Source organism: Pantherophis guttatus, chromosome 1 (assembly GCF_059756535.1).
Source record: "Pantherophis guttatus breed Tessera chromosome 1, ASM5975653v1, whole genome shotgun sequence".
Lineage (NCBI taxonomy): Eukaryota > Metazoa > Chordata > Lepidosauria > Squamata > Colubridae > Pantherophis > Pantherophis guttatus.
In genome coordinates this window covers 275424535-275434354 of record NC_142063.1, presented here as the reverse complement: position 1 = coordinate 275434354, position 9820 = coordinate 275424535, and positions in this window count along the sequence as shown.

The window sequence follows — 9820 nt, the reverse complement described above, 5'->3', positions numbered from 1 at the left end:
TTGAAATGAAAATAGATATAAATAGAAAATCGGTGCTGCTTGAATACCATTCTAGATTGAATTGAAAAGGGAAACAACAAGAGAGGGAAAGGAGTAGAGAGAGGAAGGAAGAGGAGAGAAAAGGAGAGGTAGAGTTAGAAGAAAGGGAAAAGGAGAGGAAGAAAAGGGAGGGGAAAGAGGAGTAGGAGAGAGAGTCAGAAAGGGGTGAAGAAGAGAGGAGTGGGGGAAGGGAAGAGGAAGTAGGAAAGAGAAGGAGAGGAAGAACGAAGAAAGTAGGAAGAGATAGAGGAAGGAAGAGAAGGGGAGAAGTAGAAAAGGTGGCAAAATAAAGGGTAAATGGTAAAACAGCAGCCCCGAACAACTAAAAATGAAAGTTAAAAGATAAGATGAATGTAAAATGATGGATAAAAGATTGTACATTTAAATATGTTTATGAGAAATAAAAATAAAAACTTTTTTGGAAAAAATAAAAAGTTTACATGGGTATCTCAACTTGAAACTATATTTTATGATGATAAAGTTCAGAAAAACCCTTCCTTCCTTCCTTCCTTCCTTCCTTCCTTCCTTCCTCCCTCCCTCCCTCCCTCCCTCCCTCCCTCCCTCCCTCCCTGTTTTTGGACAATTCAAGATTAACTTCTCCTATCTAACCATTGAAAAAACATGAGAATGAGGTCATAAGATACCCAGCATGCTCTCACTTGAGGTGCATTAAATCAGCAAATTTGTGTTGAGCTTTCAGTAGAATTAATAACTAGCTTTAGAAAGAACTTCAGACATAAATAAACCCTAATTCAGCACAACATTTGCTTTTTTGCATTGAAAAGCCTAGCACAAGTTGGTTCCTTTCACATAATGTGTGAATGCACAGATGGAAAGTCTGACTTTTGAACAGATCAGTGGAATATGGAGCTTGACTCAAAAAAAAAAAAAATCAAATCCTTTTTTACACTATGTACTGTATGTATCTATATGCAATGCATGTATGCTATAAGGTAGCTAGATTCAATTGATGGGTAGCCCTTTGGATGATGCAAAGGTTGAAGACAAATCATTATGGAGGATGCTTAGCTGTGTGATCACCATGAATCAACACCACTACGATGGCACATAATCAATGCATGATAAATTTCGTTTTTATTATAATCGATGAGAAGAGCCACATCATAGCAGAATAGCATAGGCAGAATGTCCATCTTTAATTCTCCTCCATTTTCATTTATGCCTTGGAGAAACTCTTGAAGAGTGTCTGCAAATAAAGCTGAAACCTGGACAGGTAACTTGGTGCCTTCTGCAATTTTAAATGGTGATTCATATTAGCACCAACCGGCGTGACAATGCGACTTACAAGCAGTATTGGATTTTCTAGGATTAAGTACCCAAACCTTTGTCAGTTTCATCCTGAAGGACAAAAATGCTAATTTTAAATTTGCCTTTGGATGAGTAACTCAAAAATAGGCAGCAGGAAGGCAAGCACATAAGCCATTTTTCTCCCTTTGTAGAACAGACATACATATTTATTATCCCCTGAAGCCCATTGCAGTGCACCCTTTTTGTCACAAGAGGGAGATGTTGTCAAAAAGCCAACTTCTAGCCATAAAACTCAATTTCATTAGAAGCAGAAATGCAGCAAAAAAAAAAATGGATATGCTCAGGGCAGGATCAGACTCTGCTTCTATTGGCATTTTAGCTACTGGTGAATGGCAGCAGGGAAGTTATTCCCCTCACAAAAGGGCCCCGGTGGAATACCCAAAGAAAGTAGGATGTAAAATAGTCCACCCTACCTTTCAAATGTCAAACGCTTTGATTAACTGCTGCCTTGTGTAGAGATGTAAAACTCCCACAGTTATTAAAAAACAGAGAAATATTGAAGGAAGAGGACATAAATAATATCATTTTAAAGCACTTTTCAGGTGACAGAGTAGGCTAACTGTCTTGCCTTGGAAAATAAGCAGTTTTCTGCCTGGTTAACACTTGGATGGGAGACTACTAAGGAATACCAGGGCTCACATTCAACTGGCAAGTTGCCGTTTTGCACACCACACACTGAACCACAAATTAGCCACATTAGTATTTTAAACTAGGGAGCTGTGTGAGTTTGCCCACTGGCCTCCCAAAAGGTGCTTTTTCAAGAGGCAACAGGACTTTCTGTTTTTTTCTTTGAAATTTGCAAGCCACCCAGGACATGCAATTTCCTGCCGGCTCCCACATTGACTTTGCTTGTTGTAGTAACAGTAACAGAGTTGGAGGGGACCTTGGAGGTCATCTAGTCCAACCCCCTGCTCACGTACTAGGGATTCAAACTGCTGGACTGCCAACCTTTCTGATCGACAAGCGCAGCATCTTAGCCACTGGGCCACCTAGTCAGGTATTTCCAGATTGCTGCCTTTTTCAACCTTCATTGATTCCAGCAGCCTTTTTTTTTTTTATAGAAAACAACTGGAGATGGGGAAACGGAGAGAAAGGTCCATGAAAAGGAGAACTCCTATGTTATTAAAAGGCTTTCAGGCAGGGGTAATAGGCACCTTGAACAGCCAATCCTGGAGCATGAAAGGAGTTTTGAGAAAGCAAACATGTCAACTGCTCTTCTATTTGGGAAACCAGAAAGACTTGTACTTTGATTTATTGCAGATGTTCTATAGAATAGAATAGAATAGAATAGAATAGAATAGAATAGAATAGAATAGAATAGTTGGAAGGGACCTTGGAGGTCTTCTAGTCCAACCCCCTGCATAGGCAGGAAACTTTACACCACTTCAGACAAAGGGTTATCCAATCTCTTCTTAAAAACTTCCAGTGTTGGAGCATTCACAACTTCTGGAGGCAAGCTGTTCCACTGGGTTATTGTTCTAACTGTCAGGACATTTATTCTTAGCTCTAGGTTGCTTCTCTCCTTGATTAGTTTCCTTCCATTGAAGAAAATGGCTGTTGAACTGGAAAAGATATAAAAGCTGGGGGAAAAAAACCCCCAACATGACATAAGTAAAAGATCAGGTGACATAGACTGATTGAAACAATCTATGTCATGATTTTATAAAAAATGCCACTTGCAGATGCTTAGTGTTATGTAGGATCAAATATGCTATTCAATAGCAATCTATAAAATCATATTCATTAAAACAAACCTGTTGGTTTGTGTAGTATATGTTTCAAGTAGATGGATTCAGTTAGAAAGTGGGAGAAAAGTGGTAAGATTTGGAACAATGTTTTCCCCAAAAATACAGTGGTAACTAACCAACACGACCAATAATAAAGCTTCTGTTGGGCAGAGTAAAGAAGCTGCTTCAAATGTTAGGTCAAACAGTGTAGATCACACAGCTTGACTTGTGCTTGCTGAGCTTCCCATAAATTGCGATTGAATTTTACAACAGCCCATCTCTCTTAAATTCTTATGAGTCTACTTTGCTGGAAAGTAATCACAATCTCTTTTGGGATCTGCTTAGCTTGGATTCACTCAAAGACCTTTCTCCTTGCTCAACTACATGGGGATTATCACAAGACACGCCAAGGACTCCGGCCGATAAACAGACACACTATCATTCTAGTCCTATTGTACGTGGTTTTGGTGGCTTTTCATTCAATGTCATTAGAATGTGGAATGGGTGCCAGTTGGTCACCTCATCCCTTCCATGGCAGACTGCTAAAAGTTTGTTAAAGCAACCCTTGTCTGGGGGGATCTGAACTTCAGTGAAATGTCATTTTTTGTTTTTGTTTTCTTTTTTTTGGTTTTGCTGTTGTGGTTCCTCAGATCCTTAGTTCTCATCTTTATATTTGTATCGTGGGCATTTTAACCTTACTGTTATGGCTTATTCTATTGCTAAAGAGACTTTTAGAACTTATGGTGGTATACCACCTTATTTATTATACCACTTTACTAAGTAAATAAATACATTTGAAACCAATAATTGACTTTGGTTTCAAATTCTGTCTAGAACTGCTCCATGTTAACTTAAACTGTGATAAAAGAGAACCATGGGACAAGAGTAAATGCTGCTGAACACGCTGACATTAGCTATTTTAAGTGGAAGCCTGTCAGTAATGTATAAGTCTGGGATAAAAAGGTGATTCGCACACGATGCAAATCCAATCTAATCCTCTACTCATGGAAATCCACAAAGAGGTTGTCATAATCTGCAAGCTAGCAAGCACGACACTGTGATCAAGTCTCTGTCCATTTTGTAAATACGTGTGTGAAGTTGCCATGTGTACCAAAGAGGTGGGGCTTCATTTACAATTTCATGCCCACCGTCTTGCAAATTTTTATTTGATATTGCTGGTTATAATCACTAGTAGAAGTATAAAGACTAAGGAAACCTTCTCTTCTGATGCATAATGAAATGTTGTAATTCCATTTCCTATATCTAACCCCACCTCTGTTTTCTATGCTCCAAGACATTGCCAATAACCTAGTGTTCTCCCAAGACAATGGGTATGTAACAGTGCTGTTACATACCCGTTCGGGCAAACTGGTAGTAGTGGCGGTGGGAGGCTCCGCCCACCCGCCCGGACATCATCAAATATACTCTGCGCATGCGCGAGTGAACCAGTAGCAAAGGTAAGTGAAACCCATCACTGGTATGTAAGCCTACCAGATTTTACAAATCCCTAAGGGGGAACACACCCTTCTTTAACATCAATACAGCTAAGAATAATTTGAGCCTGCCTCATTCATGGGAAGGGGACAAGTGAAAGAAAATGTGGTGGAGCAAGGCAGCGATTCTGCTGCTATAGCATGTTTGTGCTGAGGCTAGGACAAGTTGGACATGGCCATTATGAAATATGGGTAGATAGTCATGACAGCACCCTTGTTCAGCTTTATCTGGAAAGCTGTTAGATCTCTTCTGCTTGCACTTCTCTGCAAGATTTTACTGAGCTGGAGGTCTAATACTGCCATTGGGCAATTTTTTCCTTCCATTCAGTTGTGCCGAATTCTTAGCCACTGCCTGGAAAAGTCCCTGCAGTTTGCTTGGCAAGGTTTTTCAGAAGTGGTTTGCCCCCCCCCCACCCCTTTTTTTTCTTTTTTTAATTTGATTTATATGCCGCCCTTCTCCGGAGACTCAGGGTGGCTTACAGTGCGTTAAGCAATATAGCCTTCATACTTTTGTATATTTATACAAAGTCAGCTTATTGCCCCCACAAACTGGGTCCTCATTTAACCTACCTTAGAAAGGATGAAAGACTGAGTCAACCTTGAGCCTGGTAAGATTCGAACCTGCAGTAATTGCAGGCAGCTGTGTTAATAACAGGGTGCTTTAAACCACTGTACTACCAAGGCTCTTGCCTTCCTCCTAGGAGCTGAGAGAGAGAAAGACTGACTCAAGGTCACCCAACTGGCTTTGTGCTGGAGGTGGGACTAGAACTCACTCGTTTCTAGCCTGATGCCTTCACCATTCCACCAAACTCCACTCATATTGGGCAAAAGCAGCTGATTTGAATGATGGGCACAACCCAGTTTTAATCTGGGTTTGTAATTCCTCTGGGAGGTCTTTTCTGCCTTAGTTACCAAAAATGTTTGATCAGGATGAAATAAGAGAAATCTTCGATTTCTGTGTATGCTGGGGTGGCACCTCACTAGAGAGAGTATCTCAGGGAGCCTTGCTGAGCTCCCCCACAAAAGCTTTGAAGTGGCCCCACTTCCATTCTGTGTTTTTTCTTCTTAAAATGCAGTCAGAAACTGCATCCTTTTCCTTGCATGCACATTAATCTTCCCGTTTATTATTTCAGCTGCCTAAGCCTTCTCTGAGGTCTTTCAAGGATGTGTAAGTATTTTCCAAAGAGGAGATGTATGCAGATGAGAACAGCCATTTGCTCATTTCCATAGTCTGACATTCTCCGCTTTGATAATTTGTTATTTAATAGCCTAACACAAGGATGAGAAGACTTCATATGTATCCCATGGGAACACACCCAAGAAAAGAAACATATGCAAACAAAAAGAATCCACCATCTTATTATTGGCTAATTGTATTCTGGTAAGCAGTGCAATAATGTAATATTTTGTGATCTGGTAAAACTAGGAGCTTTTTAAGTCTGAAAAGGAGACAAAAATACTATAAAGAAACAATTGAGAAGACAGAAGATAGAAACTTGAAGATATTCATCAAACAAAAACCAGATTGATTGAATAACACAGTAAGTAGTAAAATAGTCATCAACAGAAAGAAATTCATATTTCTATATTATGGTATATTTATCTCCAAGCCAGTTGATTTGAAAACTGATTGTAATTGCATAGCAATCAGCAGGAATGTTATTGAAAGCAAGCTGGAGAGAAGTTACAGAAATTTGCTGGTGTCTTGATCAGCTGACTGCATATCTGTAATATTCTGAATTGGAGACAAATTATTTGGAGATCACACTCCATACCCATTAATATACCCATTTACCAAAACAATAATAGGGAATTCAGAAACTTAGCTGCATTATTGACTACCCTAAACACTAAAAATCGAATAGCATTCTTGACTTACTTCTTGGACACATGGGCATCGGCAATCGAGACAAAGAAAGTAATTTCATTCCTATTCATATTATGTATCTTGCAGCATACATTTGTGTGTATCATGAATGGAAATGTGCAAAAGATGGAGCCATTCAAAACAGGCTATAGAAATGGAAAGGCTTTTTTTCTGGAAAATAATCAGCTTATGCATCTTATAGAAAAATTTCAATTTGGAGGGTTGCTAAGGAAAATAAAGGATGATTCTCAAAAACTAAGTCTCAGAAGAACATGAATTAGATGAAAGACGAGCATCAGGGTTGAAAAAGAGCAGGAGATGAGAGAAAAGTTCCTAGCTGTGACTAGCCAGACTTTGTAGGAGATGATGCAAGTAGATGGGAGTTGTAGCATTTCAGAGGCTACAGAGACGGTTTCATGCAGGTGTGAAATCCAGCAGGTTCTGACAGGTTCTGGAGAACCGGTAGCAGAAATTTTGAGTAGTTCGGAGAACTGGCAAATGCCATCTCTGGCTGGCCCCAGGGTGGGGTGGTAATGGAGATTTTGCAATATCTTTCCCCAGGAGTGGGGAGGTAATGGGGATTTTGCAGTATCCTTCCCATTGAGTGGGGTGGGAATGGAGATTTTATTTATTTATTATTATTTATTTATTAGTTAGATTTATATGCCGCCCTTCTCCGGAGACTCAGGAGGGCTTACAATGCATTAAGCAATAGCCTTCATACTTTTGTATATACCTGCTTAGTAGGGCTTTCAGCCCCCCCAAGCGGTGTTCTTTTTTATACAAAGTCAGCTTATTGCCCCCACAATCCGGGTCCTCATTTTACCTACCTCAAAAGGATGGAAGGCTGAGTCAACCTTGAGCCTGGTGAGATTTGAACTTGCAATAATTGCAGGCAGCTGGTAACTTAAGTGCTACTTTAACAGCACTTAGTCCACTGCGCCACTCAGTGATTTTGCAGTATCCTTCCCCTGCCACGCCCACCAAGCCACATCACGCCCACCAAGCCACCCCCACAGAACTGGTAGTAAAAAAAATTGGATTTCACCATTGGTTTCATGCCTCATTTTATTGTAGAACTGGCATTAAGCTTGGCGTACTAGACCTTGAGTAGGATAGATATGGATGGGGTACATATTTAAAAGACTGAAGCTTTTTGTACAGAAAGTAAAAGATAAAAGCTGTAAACCTTCATTATTTCTAGATATTCTAAGCTTCTCGACAGAAAAACAAATAACGCTAGGATAAGATCTTGTGACACAGATGTATATGCTTGCTTAGCTTTTAGGATGAAAAAAATTTGTTGCCCAAACGATTCATCCTTTTTATTGCTGGTTTCTCTCCATGTCTAAGGCCAGGTTTTCATTCTTGACTCTTGTGGCTTGTTTAATTCTCAGAATGCCCATTTAAAATTCTCTCCCTCCTTCCTGATAAAATGTTTTAATAGGCTAAACACAGGGGCCTCTATGAATAGCAATCAAGTCGCTATATTTCTTGCAACAGTTCATAGGTGAGATAGCTGAGATGCGAACAGAATCAGAATCTGACAGCTCTTAATGGAAGACAAACAGTCTTCAGGAGCTGACAGAGAGGTGATTGGTGATCTTTATTCTCCAATTCCACTGTAAAATGCTTGCAATCCAATCCAATAGAGGTGCTGGACTTTACACATACAGTGAAGGGATCTATGTACATTTTCACATACACAGAGACCCAGATGCTTCCCCCACTTCCCTCTACTCAAAATGGGGGAGAAATGGTTCCTGAAAAGAACAAACATCCATGAAATATACCACAGACAAGCACTTGGCACAGCAGCTGTGAAGATCTTAGACATATTTAAATGTCATGATGTGTCTATACCCACAAAGATCAGAATCGTGCAAGCTGTGCTATTCTCTATGGAAGTGAAAATCGGACTTTAAAGAAGCAGAATAGGGAGAGTATTGATGCCTTTGAACTTTGGAGAAAGAAGTTCCCTGAAGATGGGCTCCAGCATGAGTCCAAAAGCTTGGAAGACTAAACCTCTGGTCCTGGTGACTGACCCAGTTTGAATCAGTATATGTGGTATCGTGCTCAATAGTAGTGACTGTGAGAGGGATCTTGGAGTCCTAGTGGACAACCATTTAAATATGAGCCAGCCGTGTGCAGCAGCTGCCAAAAAAGCCAACACAGTCCTAGGCTGCATAAACAAACGGATAGAATCAAGATCATGTGAAGTGTTAATACCAATTTATAATCACTTGGTAAGGCCACACTTGGAATACTGCATTCAGTTTTGGTCACCAGGATGTAAAAAAGATATTAAGACTCTAGAAAGAGTGCAGAGAAGAGCAACAAAGATGATTAGGTGACTGGAGGCTAAAACATACGAAGAACAGTTGCAGGAACTGGGTATGTCTAGTTTAATGAAAAAAAGGACTAGGGGAGACATGATAGCAGTGTTCCAATATTTTAGGGGCCGCCACAAAGAAGAGGGAGTCAAGCTATTCTCCAAAGCACCTGAGGGTAGAACAAGAAGCAATGGGTGGAAACTAATCAAAGAGAGAAACAATTTAGAACTAAGGAGAAATTTCCTGACAGTTAGAACAATTAATCAGTGGAACAACTTGCCTCCAGAAGTTGTGAATGCTCCAACACTGGAAGTTCTTAAGAAGACATTGGATAACCATTTGTCTGAAGTGGTGCAGGGTTTCCAGCCTAAGCAGGGGTTGGACTAGAAGACCTCCAAGGTCCCTTCCAACTCTCTTATTCTGTTCTATTCTAATCCTGCAACATTATCCTGGGACATGTATATTCACCTTTATTTGTGACATGTGCAGAAGGCACAGCTCGCACTGTAACACTGCAATGCTGTTTTCATCATTTTAATGAAAGCCTGAGGTCCCACAATCACCTCTAGCATTGGTGATTTGCATACAGACTTCTGCCCTTGTTGTTCATCTTCCTGGCATACCCACAAACTCTGTAATCGTAACTGATTTGTCTCAAAGATTAATATATTAATACATTAAGGCATAATACATTAATATATGATACGGATACCTTCCAGAGAGCCAAACCATATGGGAAGATGTCTTGCGGGAAGAAGTCTTGCACCTATCCAGACTGATACACAAACAAGGTAACTCTACAAGAGAAAGGTACATCTGTGCAAATAACTGAAACTGTTTTCAGAGTAATCTCTTGTAAACAGCAATAAGTCACCGGTTTAAAACTATGCCCTGCTTCACTTTGCCCAACAGACAACTCTTACGTTTGTGTCTCTTGACAGGGCTATTCATTTGGGAGTTATGCAGGCGAAGTCACATTTGCTTCAGTTTTGCATTTCAATCTAAGGCAGCATTTTTTTTCAAACTTGGCAA